Here is a 17630-nt window from a genome sequence, read left to right as displayed (position 1 = left end):
TTCTTGGAGATTTCCGCTCGTCAGCTTCCCCAATGGAGCTTTCACTGGCTTGCTTCTTTTCCCCAGTACTTCTCCCTCTGGGTTTTGTGTCGGTTTTCCAACAATGGCTGAGGTTTCTGTAGCAATATTTTCTTTCCATATTATGGTTGCTAGCCACAAGTACAATCCACCTCCTTTCTAATCAGTGCTTGGGACGGCAATGGCGGAGTTGTTGTAGTAATTGGCTATAAGTAACTAGATAATGAAATAGGCATAATGGTATGTTGTGTAGAGTTCTTTCCCACCGATGAGTCCGGACTCCCTGGAGGTGTTAGGTAATAATAATATTAAAAGTAAAAAATAATGAATGCCATTTTCATATCTTAGACATGGTGATCTGATTTCGATGTTAGGGTAGAAAAAAAAGTTTTCTGTTAAGACAAAAAAAACTTCTTCAACGTCTTTTATTCCCCAGAGGAAGTATACAAGGCGGTTTTAACTTCGCCTATCGTTTTAGTCCTATCTCACTTTCTGAATATTGATTAGCAGCCAGTCCATCCATTCTTCAAAAAGTTAGACCTAAAATGGTTTCATCTATACAGTTTTGGAAATTAAAGGCATTCAAGCAAAATTAATAATAATAATAATAATAATAATAATGTTTTTATAACGTTTACGTTGAATCATTCCGAAATTAACAATATTGGAGAATTGGCGGGTTTGTGTGGATTTTTGCAATTTTCATTCTCAGGGTATTTAAGTCGCAATAATTTCCATGTAGTAGTAAGCTCAGATTATTCCGCTGAAGTGTATTCGTTGTTAACCAGGTGGAGGAATTGTATTCTCGTCTGGGCCGTCTAGTTTCCAATTACGTATGCCGCTGTCGATCACAGGATTGAATTAGTTCAATATGGTTATAAGAGCATTGTCAAATAAATAAAAAGAAATAAACTTAGCTGTGAATTGCTTTATTCATTCCCAGGTGTTATCATGCCTGTTTAAAACGTGAAATTTTTTGTTATTTTGTTTCCTTATTTCACCTTGTATATTTTTATGGCGTAAGATATAGTTAACTGATATTGATTGGATTTGATATATACGTTTTCTAGGGTATTGATTTGGACTACATTAATACCATTTACGTCTAATTTGGAAAAATGGAACTAATTTTTAAGGTGCTATTGCTCACTGTCGCGATATGGCGCCATTCGTATTTTTCAAACACGTGTTATGAGCTTCCTGGGCGCGTAAAAATACCGGCAAAGGGTACTGCTAAAAATGTCCGCTAAAATTGTGTTCGTTACTTTCCTATGAGTTTTATCTTTCGTTTTCCAGGTAAAAATAGACCATAGATTCTCTTATTTATCAGTATATCTTGCTTTTAATTGGCGGTTTTGTAAGTTAAGTTTATAAATTTTAATTTTCATTGTTGATTTTAATTAAGGCAGATGTGTACACTTTAATCCTGTAGAACTTTTGAAGCAAGTTATGTTGTTACATGTGTAAAGCAAGTTGAGCTAGCTCTTCAGTAGTATTTTGCTGAATTTATTTTGTTCTTCGATTTAATATCAAAGGGAAAATGGCAGATGCTGTATATCTTTTATTTTTATTGAAAATCGCTCTTGATCCTTAAGTTCGGTTACATATTAACAGGAATGATTAATTTCAATTTAATTGATTTTATTTCATCAACGCAGATGTAAAACCCACTATTAGTAAATTTGGAGAGATGTTTTAATATTTTAGTTTGAGGAAATATTTAAATAGTAACTCAAGGGCAATTCCTGTTTCACCTGGATAAGAGAAGTGGATGCAAGAAGAAATTTGCTACATTTGGATGCAGTGAGAACCTTAAATCCAGTAACACAATCATTTGAGTTGTTTTAGTCATGTGGTGAGAAGGTGGAAGTAGGAAAACAAATAGAATGTATTTTTTACTTCCTATTGGGCTGCTTAACTAGTAAGGTTTCTTATTATTACATGGGAATCTGCATGGAGTCTGAACACTCATTGCACAAAGCCCATACTATTCACACAATACTTGTTTTACCTCTGCATGGATGCTCCCTTGTTTTGACCTCCCCCCCCCCGAGATGAATACTGAAAAAAATTTTTCTATATCTATAAAGCTCATCTTTTTTACTTATCAACCAATGTCTGTAGCACATAAACTCTTAATCTGCCCTTGTAAGGAGCACTTCCCCAGACCACTCACCATCTTGGTTTCTTGTTTCTGAACACTGCTTCCTCATCTGCAAGAAACCCAGATGATCAGACTGATGCACAGTAATCCAGGTGTGCTGTAGCAAAGCCTTATAAATAGAAAGATAACTTCCCTAACTCTGCTTGTTAGTGTTCTTCAATTTTGAATGACTGCCCAAGATTCAGTTTCATGATGGTGGCCTCCAAGGTCATTCACGAGGTGACAGATGAGGCCCTAGATTGGCTTTCTGGTCTGGACATTGATCTGTAGCTATTTACTTTGCAATATTCTGATCTCGAAGCAGGTCCTGAAGTCTAGCAATGTTTCTCGACCACTGGACAGCAAGAAGTTCTCCTGAAATTTATCATTTAATTTTCTAAGCATTTTTCATGAATAAATATTTATTTTCTGTTATGATTTTTTATAATTTATAGTGGAAATATTCTGAGGAAAATAATATTTATGAATGTGTCAAAAAGCTTAGATCTAGAACGCCATAAGAATAAATAAATAAAGTGTTCTACAATAACAAAGTAATCCTATGAGCTGCTTTGGCATACTTTTGCAGTATGTCTTCTGAACTTCAATTCCATATCCACCAACACCCCAAATTTCAGTTTTATCAACGTAATACAGAACTTCTCATTCCAAAATACATAATTTTACTCTTCCAAATTAAACTGGTGATATTAAATTGCTCATACTATTCCCTTATTTAATTCATTCTGCAAGCTCTCTACTTTTCCCTTTTGATTAACTATTGCATGATATTAACCACGTGATATTGTGGTTTGTATCATCAGCAGACAACTGAATATTTTCCTTCAAATCATTTCCTATACCACTGATGTACAAACCACAATCTTACTCCTCAATTTTTTTTGTTTTGCAAGATCATATGATTCATTGTTGTATCTTATGTGTATGTTAGTGATATTGAACATGGAATAGAAAGTTTAAATTTTCAAACAATAAAGTGGATAAGGCCTGCAGTTTTTGTAAAAATAATATTTTGACAAAAATATGTGGACGTCATGACACCTATCCACTGATGCACTTTGAAAGTACTGTACTTTCAAAGTGCATGAAGTGCAGTTCAGTAAATAGTGAAATGTGATGAAAAAATGAGTACTCCAATTGCAATTATTTGAGCATGTTAACTATGAGTATAAACTGGATGTAAATCCTGTATGAGAAACAGAAAAATAGCTTGTTTGCAGCATGTAACAGTTACAGTTTACCATCAGAGTTTGTTGTACAACATACATCAGACTACAACCCTGCTCAATGGAGGCAAGTGGTGTGAAATATGAAGTGGTATGAAAAATCTGTATGTACGCATACTGGCCACTGAATTAAAAACTTTTATGCAGATGTACATAAAATGTCACTTACACAGCGTATATGCAAAATACTTCTTTACATGATTGTGTTCTAGGCAACTATTTAAGAATGTGCTGCTGATCAGTAATCATTAGTGTTGATCACAATGAAAAAAGCAAAGGATCTTTTGGAATTTGATATAGAGCTTATTGTGGGTTCCTGTCTGGCTGGAGTCATAATTTTGAAAATTGCAAAGCTGACTGGTTTCTCAAAAGGTGAGATATCCCAAAATAACCCTCATTGCTTATCTAAGAAGTGTAACTGTGGGTATGAGATAGTCTGTGAGGAATGAGATCGCTGTTTTCTGAGAAGGCTTGTATGTATAAAACAACTTCCTATGTGCAGTAATTGACTGAATTACTGCACATAATGAAGGCTTCTATTTAATGAAGGTTTAATGAAGGCTTCTATATCTCACTGAACTATGTGCAGGGAATTGCCACATGATGCATTAGTACTTAAATTATGGTGAATATAAATGTTTAATTGGTTATTGAAATGTGTTATTCAAAAGAAATTGGTTATCCAAAGTCTGTTGGTCAGACTTTGCAACACTTGTAATATGCCTTCTAATCTTATCCAAAAGAGAACAATAACAAGTAGGATTTTATAGATTGCTCCATATTATTTTGTGAATGTTATGGAGAAAAAGATATTGAATTTGAAGGGGTCAGCCAGACTGGTCAGACTTTGCAACACTTGTAATATGCCTTCTAGTCTCATCCACTTTCTGTCATATGGCACTGTCGATATAGTACATAGCCTTATGTTTCTGCACTCCAAAATGCAACACCTTGCACTTATTGATATTAAAACTATAACCCCATTCCATTGTCCAAATAAAAAGTCAATCGAAATCTTCCTGAAGGGAATTAACATCAGCAGCGCTACTTAACTCTTCCCAACTTTGCATCATCAGCAAACAACAAGATCCCCAGTCAGTCCATATGATATATAGTTTACAAACAAATTAAACAGCAGGGGGGCCAAGAACAGAACCATGGGACACACCACTGGTTACTCTCCTTTTTTTGAGACACTGCTCCATCATACCACACCTTACTAGTATCGTTCAAAGAGCCAATCTCCGATCCATTTAACCATTTTTGCCAAGTACAAGAATATCACTGTATATGATTCTCCCTTATCTAATGCATTCGTTACCCTACCATATCATTATTTTATTATTATTACATAATACCTCCAGGGAGTTCAAAGACTCATTGAGGGAGTTCAAAAACTCACCTGCTCTACAACTCTGTCTCCACCACTCTACTAATATAATGCAAGTAAATTGCTAAAACAGGACCTATCCTTTACAAATCCATGTTGGCCATCATAGAGAATGCTGTATCCTTCAATCCAATCCTGTATTCTATTCCTAACCAATCTCCAACACCTTGACCACAACCGCAGTTATACAGACTGGTCTATAATTGAAAACTTCTGTCCTGAAATCATACTTGTGGAGTATTACTATTTTGCCTTCTTTCCACTTAGGAACCCTACTCACTGCAAGATTTTTATCAAATAATCAGATCAAGGGCATAGCTAACTGTTGTGCACATTCCTTAAGAATGCATGGTGATATGTCATCCATTCCCACAGCCTTATTAACATTAACCCAACAACACCTGATACACCTCAGATTCTTTCACTTCCAATTGTTCTAATACTTGCTTCCCTTCTATATATATATATATATATATATATATATATTCCATGACATCATTTACACCAGTATGATATATGCTGATAAAGTTCTCGTTTAATAATAATTCCACTATATCCTTTGCAACTGTTATTCTGCTGTCATGATTATCCACCAGTGTCAACCTGCCATAATTATTCTTTCTCTTGCTTGCCATACAGCAGAAAAATTCTCTTGAGTTAACATTGGCCTGACCAGCCAATCTCCTCTCATTCTGCACCTTTTCTTTCTTGACCATGCTCACCACCTTTCTACCCTGCACTCTATACTCTTCATGGATCCGATCACCAATGTGTCTTCTCTGTGACATTGTTTTGTTAGATACTGCCTTGCGAGTTTCCATGCATTGTCCTTTTCTGCTTGGCTCATCTACCCAACATACTGATGCTAACTGACTGCAGAGCTTCCTGTAATCACTCTCTTTATACTTCCACACATATATCCATTTTTGGCAGTAGCTTTCTCTTGTTTCATCACTTCCCAAACAAGTACCTCATGATTACTCTCACCACCTGGCAGCAGTGTCAACGCGTCATTAACAACTACATCTTGCGAAATTATTATTGAAGACTAGTTGCTACAGTCACATGCTGCTTAAGATATTTATCTCTCAAAAATTCAACAAACTCACTCTCCTTGTTCCCATACACTATCTCCTCCTTTCATTCTATATTCCTGTAATTAAAGTCTTCCATCAAGATCACCTTCTATTTACATGCTTAACTGATCTGCCTAAACATTTCACATTTAGTATTCTCTGCATTCCCTGGCCTATAACAGCATCCTATCAGATATACTAGCCTGTTTATTTCAACTTCACACCACAGATTCAAAATCTGTGCACGCACTATCAACTTCCACACTTTGTGGACACAATTCCTTTGCAGTCATTAATAGCATTCCCCCTCCTCTTTTCACATTTCTATCCTTCCAGAAAATTATGTCTTTCTATTCCTGATATCATATTCTCCTTAGACAACCAAGATTCTCTTATTCCAATTATCTTTAGGCATACTGACTCAATGCAACGAACTCAGCTCTGTTATTTTGAATACTCCTTATATTTGTGTACAAACAATCTCTGTATCTTTGCCATTCTACCTGCACCAACATTCTCTCTTTTAGTTTCTATACCACACCTCTCTCTCTTCAGTCTGACTATTCCCATTTCCCTGATTCTGACTGATTTCCATTCCTACCTGGCTCATCCTCACCTTTATGCATTCCATCACCTTTTGCTGCTGTCACCACATCTTCACATCCATCTTCCTCCTGTCGTACAATCCATTTAGTTGTGCTATCCTCTTTCACAAGTAGGCTCTGATCATTTACTATATTAACTTCTTGACTCTGTGCCTTCTCAGAAAACAGTAGCCTTTCTAAATGCTCAGTGCCAAACAAGATGGAGAAGAAGAATAGGTGCTATAACAATGGTGACTTCTGAATGAGAGATTGAAAGTACAGTAAGCAGAAACTGCATCCTTTGCTTTTCAGCTGTTTTGCTATGACAAACTATTTCTGTAGTTCCTACATCTAACTTCACTAAAAGTTAGAAAGCTGCTTCTAACATCCTGATAGTTGAAACGTTAGAATATACTTTCTATTTCTTTCTAAATGTGAGAGATTGAAGTGTGTTGCCAGAATGAGTAGTTATTGATAGATTAAATGCATTTGACTAGGTTGGATGCTAATTTCATTTTCATTAGATTTAGGTCCTCTTTTTGAGTATGAATTTTAAGAGATCATGCTTATAATAATGTTTCACCACTTCAGGTTATTTCAGTATATTGTGCCATGCAAATATTTGGAATCAGACTTGCAGTTTTTCTACCTTGTCATATTTGTTACTTAATTGAAAGAAGAGACAATTTGTAAAATTTGTTTGTTAGAGCTAATTGGATTTCAGTTTTACTTTCAAACAATTTTAGAAAGTACAATGTTTTCTGTTAATATTTCATTGGTATTATTATTAACAAACTTCCATGGTGTCATTACTCATGGTGAGAAGTCTAACTCAACCAGCAGCATATATATCACATCAAACTTTAAATTAATTCAGTATACCCCCCCCCCCCCAGCATTCATAAAAGCATTCCAGCAACACATTTCACTCACCCACCACTTCTTTTGTAAGAAATTATTCATTACTCCCTTCTTTACCATACCTTTACATAACTTTCAGGGATGACCCTTGTTCTTGTCCTTCACTCAGTGTGTGATCCATTCCACATTAATCCTAAATTCTCTCACACTTAAAACATCTCCATCATATTGCCTTTTTCTTCCTATTCAGTATACTCTGCAATACTAATGTCAACAAGCGAGTGAATACCCCCCCCCCCATCAATTCGCATGTTGTAACATGGGTAATCGTGTTTTAGGATGCCCCTTTACATACAAATGCTCTTATTTGTATGTAAATATTATATGGATAAATAATAAGACTCGTTCATGATTCAGTTTTTGAATTGTATATTATCTTTTGCTTGTGTCCTTAGAAGATATTCTTAGATCATCATTTATTGTATGTGTTGCTATAATAATGAGGTCTACAAAGACCAGGCAAGGAAGATGACTTGGTTGGTGAGGGTAGCTAAAGAGAGGTATGAACAGTAGTTAGCTAATGAAGCCAAAAAGAATCCTAAGGAGTTCTTTCGATATGTAGCCAGCAAAAGAAAGAATGATTATGGAAGGATGACATTGATAGGAGAAAATGGTATAAAGACAGCTGTTGCAGAATGTGTAGTGGAGATACTTAATGAGCAATTCATAAAGGTCTTTCGATCTTGTGAATGTGACTTCATGGAGAGATTGAGCGCAGTAGATGATAGGGATGTTAAATTGGAGGACATCATCGTGCGTGTTCTATTAGGTTCACGTGTATGACTTCAGGCCATTGCTGTATAATCGGATTGTCCTTTGCCTTCAACATTGTAATAGCACTTACATAGATTACACATAGTTTAAACTTCACAAAACACTTAATTATTTTCAATATGATGCATTAGGTAAAATTTTCTTAAATATTAACATAACTAATAAATTACAATTGGTTATTTTTCTCTTTATATATTAATACTGGCTCCAGAATTGATAAACCATGTTAAATCTGTATAAAGGTAAAGGTTTTGACTTTTCCTTTCATTCAGAGTATAACAGGGAGGAGAGACTGACTGTAAGTGAGCAAGAGGTGTATGGGGAGTTGAGTAAACTAGATGTTAATAAGGCTGTGGGACTTGATAATATATCACCATGTATTCTGAAGGAATGTGCCAGGAAGTTGACACCTGTCTTGACATTTTTTTAATACGAGTCTTGCACTCGGTCAAGTCCCTAAGGAGTGGAAGGAGGGCAAGATTGTGCCACTTCATAAAGGAGGTGGTCGAACTCGAGCATCAACTATAGGTCTATCTGTGTGTCAGGTGTTGTGTTTAAGTTGTTGGAGAAGCTTGTCAGAACTAGGATCCAGAGTTGGGTTGACAACAGTGATATTATCTTTGATGGACAGCATGGATTTACTAAAGGGAGATTATGTTTTAGTAATCTACTTATTACAATAAAGTGACTGCTTCCTTGGACAGGGGAGAAGGATACACAGTAATATACTTAGATTTCACAAAGGCTTTTGATAGAGTACCTCATGATAAATTGATAGTCAAACTAGAGCGAGCAGATGGGATTGGATATTAGATTAGTGCGTTGGATTGGAGACTGGCTCTCTGATAGGTATCAACAAGTTGTGTATGGGGGAGCAATATCCAGGAAAAGGAAAGTCACTAGTGGAGTGCCTCAGGGGTCTGTTTTGGGGCCATTACTGTTTAACTTGTATATTAACGATATAGGTGAAGATTTGGATGGAGATATTCAGTTGTTTGCAGATGATGCAAAGTTGGGTTGAACCACGAAGAGTAGTGAAGATGTTGTGGTCTTACAAGAAAGCTTTAATAAATTGAGTGATTGGACATGGAAATGTGATTTCAATGTTGTAAAATATAAGGTTTTAAAATTTGGAAAACAAAGATGGGTGCAGAATTTATGCTTGGTGAGGATATATTGTTGGAGGTAGAAGAAATAAGAGATCTGGGGATGATAGTGGATAAGGATCTGAAATTGAGGGGACAAAGACTTCTGGGAATGATGCGGAGGACATTGACTTGTAGAAGTAGGGAGATTCTTGTTCCATTGTATTAGGCTTTGATTAGGCCACACATGGACTCTTGTGCCCAGATTTGGTCACCTGGTTTTCAGAAGGATGAAGAGATGTTGGAAAGGGTCCAAAGGCGATTGACTAAGGTAGTTTCTGACCTCTGGAATGTCGAGTATGAGGAAAGATTGAGAAGATGTAATTTGCAGAGTCTGGTGTACAGGAGGAAGAGGGGAGATATGATAGAGACCTACAAGTTGGTAAGGGGTTGTTATAGGATCAATGGTGGAGAAGTTCTACAGAAAATAGTGGGAGATCGGAGGGGGAAACCAGAGGCCATCCCTGGAAACTGTATAAAGAGGGTGTGAGTAGGGGAGTGAGAGGCAGGTTTTTTTCGTGCAGAGTTGTGAATGATTGGAATGCCTTGCCTGAGAGTGTGGTGTCTGCAAAGAGTTTGAATGTGTTCAAGGCATGGTCTGATGAGCTGTGTGTGATAAAAGGACCTCCCAGACGAGTCTTTGACTCCATGAGGTCTTGGGGTAATAATAATAATAATTATTATTATAAGTTGGATTTTGTACAGCTCAAATGTGATAAAGGCAACAAAATGTTTCTGTAATAATAAGGACTAAGAATACAAATAATGATAGGAAAGGTGTTACTTTGCTACATAAGACCTTGATTAGGTGCCACAGAAAAAGGAACTTAAAAAGGGCAATCAATTGTTGATCTGATTTTTGCTGTAAGAGAAATGATGGAAAGAGACTGGGAATTTGAAAAATCCCATTTATGGCATAACTCGATTTGGAGAAAGCCTTTATCTAAAAAAGTCTGGGTGAGTTTGTTATCTTGAACATTCATCCAGTCATGATAAAGGATATTGTTTACATTTAAAAATGGACTGCGGCAAGGAAGAGTCTTATCTCCATTGCTGTTCTTTATGATGATGATGAATTGTTCTAGATATGGTTAATGACCAGAAATAAACAGCTGTGTTTGCAGATGATGTGATGATTTAGGCTCACTCAGAACAATTATTATGAGACTTTAACTATGGGGGACAAAGGAGGCATGGCAAGATGCAAGTGGGATTTATAAGTTGCTAAGGGATAATTACATGAAACATCATGTAATAGAGGGGACAAGGAGTTTGAGAGAGTGTTGGATCTGATAATAGCATCTGATGATATATCCATAACCAAGATAGACACACTGCCTACAGTTGGAGAGAGTTACCATTCAGTCTTGTTCTGTGAAGTTTGCCAAATATGTGGAATGTCAAGAAAAGCTTCATATTGAACTATAAAGCTAGTAATTATGACAGAGTTAGGAGTCATCTTGGAGCAGTGCTATGGCTTGAGAAGCTACAAAGAAAGAATGTCAGTAGTGCATGGGAAGTGGTCAGAGATTGTTTGAGGAAAAGTGGTATCAGACTTCGTATCCAAGGTCAGCAGGATAAACCAAGTGGGAATTAAGTGGATGAATAGAGATATAAAGCATTAGTTGCAAAAAAAAAAAAAAAATGAAGACTGTGGTGGGAATATATAAAGAAAAAGTACAGAGTGTAAGCAAGAAGGGTAACTAGTTTGGTAATAAAGGCTAAATCAGATTATGAAAGAAAATTAGTGAAGCATGTCAAAGTAAACCCAAAAGAGGTTTTTTTTTTTTGTTATGTCAAGTAAGAGAAAAAAAATGACTACAATAGGATGATTAAACAATGCTCATGGTAGGAAGAAGGTGACAAAGGCAAGAGAAATAGTGAGTCGCAGAGTAATCATTTTGCAGAGGTGTATCATCCAGGTGGAGATTTTGCAGTTGCAGTCAAAATTGAGGTAAATGAAGAGGAGGTGTTCAGCATATTGAAAAATATGAATGTGAACACAATGGTGGGACTGGATGAATGTTCAAGATAACTGGCATTGCTTTTGATAAAGTTGTGGAAAGAGGGTAAGATAGTTCCATTGCATAAAGGTGGCTCCAAGATAGAGGTAGAAAACTACATGTTAATTAATATATCAGGAGTAGTTCAAGTATTGGAAAAGTTGGTTAAAAGTAAAATCCAACATTTGGTGAATAGGGATGCGATACTCTATAGTAGGCAATGTGGCTTTGTAAAAGGTAGGTCCCATTTTAGTAATTCATTTACGTTTTATAATAAAGTGACAGCAGGATTTAATAAAGGAAATGGACACACTTTGATATTCCTGGACTTAGCAAAGGCATTGGACAGAATACCCAATGGAAAACTATTTCAAAAGTTGGAGCAAATGGATATGAAGCTAGTAGCATGGATGGGGGGTGGGGGGGCTGACAGACACCAGAGAGTGGTATATGGTGGAGTGGAATCCAGGAGAATGAGGATGACTAGTGGAGTACCTCAGGGTTCTGTACTAGGGCCACTATGTAATTTGCATATCCAAGGGAAAGATATGAGAGGATATTCAATTGTTAATGATGCACAAAACTGGGAGGAGCAATAGTTGATAAAGGTGATGTAAATATCCTGCAGGATGATTTAAATAAATTGGCATTTTGGCAAAAGATAATGATTGTCAATTTAATGTTGCAAAATATAAGGTTGTACACTTAGGTTGTATAATCTTACATTAAGTTGAAAAGGTTGCATGTCATGTGGTGTATCATATTGATGGTACTGGATTGCAGGAAATTGATAAGGCTAAAGAGTTGTGGATAATGGTGGACAGAGGATTGAAGTTCAGCAGGCATATTGCAAAATGTGGTCAAATGGATTACTTGGATTCTGAAAAACGTGCTAACAAGTAAAGATAGAAAGTTATTATCCCTCTTTATAAGGCTATGATTTGGCTACATCTTGATTACTGTGCACAGACTTGATCACTTGGGTTTCTTGAGGACCAGGATGTGGTAGAGAAGTTTAGGGATGAGATTAAGCTAGTGACAAATCTATGGAATGCTCACTAGGCGGATAGGTTGAAATGTTTGCAATGTTTAGTTGATAGGTGGAAAAGAGGAGACATGATAGAAACTTTTAAGCCTTGATGCAAAGGAAAATTTTCAATATATGAGAAATAGAGAACTAGGGACCGCTGTGGAAGTTGTGTAAGAGTGTGTGATTAGTACAGGTGTGTGTGCAAACTAGATTTTTTTACATAGAGAGTGGTGAATGATTGGAACGGATTGTTAGAATTACCTGTGAGAGTTCCCTGATAATGAATGAGTTTAAGTAGAGGTATGATAGGTTTTGTGTGTATAATAGTTTGGGTATCCCACGATGAGTCTCTGGACTCCATGGACATATCATATAATAGTAATAGTGCTGCATGAAGACTAAGTTTGGTCATTTGGAGTGGTTTACACTTAAAAATGGACTGCATGATAAAAATAGGAATAGACTGACTGATACAGAGGACAGTGGAATTGTTTGATGAGCACTTTATTGGAGAATTTCATCCTGGAGAAGGTTTTTATGCTAGAAGGATAGGGCAGGTTCAGGGTTTAGAGGTGAGTGTGTTCCAAATACTGAGTACTCTGGATGTCAGTAAAGCTGTGGGACTGGATAGTATTTCACCACGGGTTTTGAGAGAATGTGCTAAAGAACTGACAGCTCCATTGACCTGCCTGGCTCTTCTTTAAAAGTCTGGCTGCAGGAAAGGTACCCAAGGAATAGAAGGAAGGTAAGATAGCACCATTGCACAAAGGGTGGCAGCAGACAGGAAGTGTCTAATTATAGGCCAGTTTGTGTGTCATTAGTAGTTAAGGTCTTGGAGAAATTAGTGAGGGACTATATACAGTGGTGTAGCTAGAGCTTTTGCCGCCCGGGGCGATCCCTGAATTTGTTGTCTCCCCCCTCTCAATACACTCTAAAAATACTACAAAAAAACCAAAATGACGTATAGGTAAATAAATTAAAACATTATGTTTATTTGAAGTAAAACTTTAATTTCAACATTCTAAAATGTTATTTTTCTTGCTTTTCTGTTAGAAAAATCGTCGATGACATTGCCGAAGTCTATTTCATAGCAATGTAGGTAATTCTTAATCAATTTTATTTAGAAAAACTCCTCTCACAACTGGCAACGCTTACAGCAGTTGTGAGGAAAATTCACAGTAGTATTACAATAATTGGAAATGAGTTCTCGAGACTGTATTTTAGAATTAACTGCAAAAGTTCAAAAAGGTTCAAAGTGCTGTCCTGGGCGGACAGCCCCCTCCGCTCCTCCCTAATGTTATCTGTGAGAATCAACATGGATTTGTTAAGGGGGTGCTCATGCCTTAGTAATATGATTGCCTTTTATAATAAAGTGACAAGTGCAGTTGATGAGGGAAAGGCATATATTGCCATTTTTTTTGGATTTTGCAAAGGCATTTGACAGGGTGCCACACGATAAGCTGATATTTAAGTTGTAACACATGGGTTTAAATGTTGGGTTAGTCAACTGGATTCAGGATTAGCTGTCTGATAGGTATCAGAGAGTTGTGTATGGTGGGGCAATATTATTATTATTATTATTATTGTTCCGGGCAACTCCAAGGAGTCGACAGACTCATCGAGGGAGGCCCTAACATCATGTCAAGAACAACTATTCGACATTGACACAGTATCTATCATACCTTGCCTTGAACTCATTCACGGTCGTAGCACCCACAACAGACTCTGAAAGCTTATTCCACTCATTCACCACTCTCCAAGTAAAAAACCTAGCTCTAACACCCTTGTCACCCATGCTCTTGCCCAGCTTCCATGCATGGCTCCTAGTCCTCCCACCACCAGTCATATTTTCAAAAATATCTTCTGGATCAATCTTATAGAAACCCTTAAGTAATTTGAATGTCTCAATCATATCACCCCTCCTTTGCCTATCGTCCAATCTCTGCAACCCACAAATCTTCAACCTATTCTCATAAGGTTCATTTCACAGACCTTCTATCATCTTGGTCACTTGTCTCTGGATCCTTTCCACTTCCTCCCCATCACGAAGAAACCCTGGTGCCCATAACTAGGCACAGTAGTCCAGATGGGGTCTTATCAAGGCTCGATACAGAGGAACAACAACTTATTCGTCTCTGCATGTTAAAGTATTTTTCAGAAGCCAAGTGATTTGATGAGCTAATTTAGTCACTTTTGCAATGTGCCTCCTAAACTTCAATTCCCTATCCACCAACACTCCCAAATCCCTGGCCTCATCAATCACCTGGAGTACAGTTCCACCAATGCAATATACTGCTGCTATTCTTTTCACCCCAAAGTGCATAACCTTACACTTTGCCACATTAAATTGACATCCATTTTTCCTAGCCCAGTCCTCAAAACTTCAAATCATCCTGTAAAATTTTGACATCCTGTGCACTCACAATTGCTCTACCTAACTTTGCATCATCAGCAAACAAGTGAACACTTCCTCTCAAATCCTTTCCTATATCATCAATGAACAAATTGAAAAGCAGTTGTCCAAGAACAGAGCCCTGCGGCACACCACTAGTCACAAGCCATCTTTTAGACTCCACTCCTGCATAAACCACTCTCTGGTATCTCTCCTTCAACCACCCTCCTATCCATCTCACCAACCCTATATATATCCCCATCTGCTCCAGTTTACTGATTAGGGTTCCATGTGGTATCCTGTCAAAGGCCTTGGCAAGGTCTAGTAGTATCACTGTAAACCCATTACCCCTATCCAGTTCAGCCGTCACTGTGTTATAAAACGTGAGCAAGTTACTGAGGCATGATCTGCCCTTCACAAAACCATGTTGTCCCCCATACAATATCCCATTTTCATCTATCCAATCCTGTATTCTTTTCTTGACTAATTTCTCTAAGACCTTGACAATGATTCCTGATATGCTAATATATGCTAATCGGTCAATAATTTACAACAGCAGTCTTGGAACCACCTTTATGCAGTGGAACTATTTTCCCCTCTTTCCACCCCCTCGCGACTAACCCAGACCCAAGACTCAAATTAAACAAAATGGTCAAGGGTAGTGACAATTCTTTAGCTGCTTCTCGTACAACACGAGCTGGTATACCATCCAATCCCATGGATGTATTGACATTGAGGTTATGCAATAGACTACTCACCTCCACTTCATTCACCACAATTCCCGTATAATCTACTGGTTTATTCGTTTCTACAATGTCACCACCTGGATGATATATACTTGCAAAGTGCTCACTCAGTAACTCAACGATATCAACTGATTCAGTTACCTCCCTACCATCGGCATTCTTTAAAATCATTCTGCCATGTACATTTTTCCTTTTACTTGCTACATATCTAAAAAACTGTTTAGGATTCTCTTTAGCCTGCATGGCCAATGTTCTTTCGTAATCCTTTTTTGCTTTTCTTACCACACTCGTTACCCTTCTGGCCTGCGCTTTATACCGTTCATGTGCCTGCCAGTCACCTTTCTCCTTCAATTCCCTCCATAGTTGTTTCTTTTTTTGCAGCTCAAGCTTAATGGTGTTATTCATCCATTTAACCACTACTTGATTTATTATTCGGACTCTAGGTATACAGTCAGCCATTGCTTCATGCAAACACTTCTTAACTGCCTCCCATGCACTATCAACTTCTAGTCCTTGCAGTTGTACATGCCATGGCACTGAACTAATCAAACTCCTGAGCTTGTCATACTTTCCAGCCCAATAATTCCACACGTACCCTGTCTTAATTGAAAATTCCACACCTTTAGCCACCTCCCAAGTCAAGACCCTATGATCACTCTCACCAATTGTGGCAATGTGGTCATATTTGTTACAGCCAAATCCTCAGATGTAATTACTAGGTCAAGCACTCTCTGACCCCTAGTATTTTCCATTACATGCTGTCGCAGATAGTTATCCCTTAATAACCGCATAAAATCCAATTCCTTCCTCCCGTGTGTCCTCTCCTCACTCCAATCAATGCGACCATAGTTGAAATCTCCCATAATAATCGCCCTCCTTCCACTCATTTCTTCTATTTGCTTGTGCATACTGTCACCACCATCTTTTCCATCACCTGGTCTATAGCAGCACCCAATTGTATATTTAGTTCTGCTAGCCACAATCTCACACCAAAGTCCTCAAATGTGCTCTTTTCTCTATTCTGCAATTCAACTTCTATTCTCCTTGGCTCATCAGCTATCATCAACAATACTCCTCCCCCCATTTTATTATCCCTGTCATTCCTGAACACACTATACCCATCACATTCAATCCCACTAGCTATATCTTCTACAGTCAGCCATGATTCACTAATACCAGTAACCTGTGGTCTGGAAGTGCCAACCATGGCCAAAAACTTTTCCTTCTTGTTCCTAATACCTCTGATTTGTTGTCCTTATTCGCTCGGGCATATTATATTCATTCATACATTCAACTGCCTCCCTAAGGACTGTATATCTACCCCCCCCTTAATAAATCTAGTTTCCCTGAATTTGCACATCCACTACATTCAGCAACACTTTCTCAAGTCTCCTTACACCATAACCATTCAAATGCAAGCCATCCATTTTATATAGATCCTTTTGCCCATCAAACTCACTCCACACATCCACAAATTCCACACCACTCGTCATACATAACCCACGCATAAAGTCATTTGCAATTATGGCCCTCCTTTTAAACATTTCACTGTCATACCGTGGCAAAAGACTAATCATTCTAACTCTCTCACTCTTTTCTTTGCTACCTCAAACAATTCATTCAGGTCTTCTATCATTTATTTCCATTTTATCTCCTTTCAAATCATTCGTGCCTGCCACAATAATCATTTCTTTCACCCTTTCCTTTTGCTCTCTAATAGACTCAGTTACATCCTTTATGGTCGCACCAGGTTGGTACGATTTTGTCAAATCCTCTACTAACACACCTCGTGCTAACGAGTCTCCATACAGCACTCTATCCTTCATTTTGTTCATGTTCACACTCATACGCCTATTTTTCCTGTCATACTTTTTATTATTGGCTGGTTCATTCTGTCGACTTTTGCTCATATGCTTTAGCTGTTGTTTTGCCCTTTGTATCGCACCATTCAACAACGCGATCTCACTCATTGCATCTATCTCATCTTTTTTATTCTCTGTAAAACCATTAATACTATCATTCACACTTTCTACATTCACACTCTCACAATTCTCTGGTACAACCTCGCCGTTTCTTGTCATATCCCTATTTTCTTCATTCTGAAGTTTGACAAAAATATCACACTCACGATCCGAAATACACTTTAATTCCTCATTCTCCC

The 17630-nt window shown here is 37.5% G+C and overlaps 1 protein-coding gene and 1 long non-coding RNA gene across 4 annotated transcripts in view; one reads left to right on the top strand and one right to left on the bottom strand.

Annotated features, from left to right (window-relative positions):
• Nucleotides 1-426: 426 nt before the first annotated feature.
• LOC150106900 (uncharacterized) overlaps nt 427-17630 on the bottom strand; it is a 56095-nt gene continuing 38891 nt past the window's right edge. The window contains exon 2 of the long non-coding RNA XR_016548377.1: nt 427-2536. This is a non-coding gene — a long non-coding RNA (uncharacterized LOC150106900). The remainder of the gene's footprint in view (nt 2537-17630) is intronic.
• Nucleotides 911-17630, top strand: part of LOC150106899 (sodium-dependent phosphate transporter 1-B-like) — a 248028-nt gene continuing 231308 nt past the window's right edge. For 2 of the 3 annotated variants that reach the window (XM_090392808.1, XM_090392803.1), the window contains exon 1: nt 1181-1314. The gene's annotated coding sequence lies outside the window, so the exon portion shown is untranslated. Of the gene's footprint in view, nt 985-1180; nt 1315-17630 lie in introns of those variants that run through there. The other variant, XM_090392805.1, reaches the window with a different exon arrangement.

The sequence above is a fragment of the Typopeltis vanoorti genome, chromosome 5 (assembly GCF_054136105.1).
Source record: "Typopeltis vanoorti isolate ZY-2024b chromosome 5, IOZ_Tvanoo_1.0, whole genome shotgun sequence".
NCBI lineage: Eukaryota > Metazoa > Arthropoda > Arachnida > Uropygi > Thelyphonidae > Typopeltis > Typopeltis vanoorti.
This window is presented reverse-complemented; position numbering and strand designations above follow the sequence as displayed.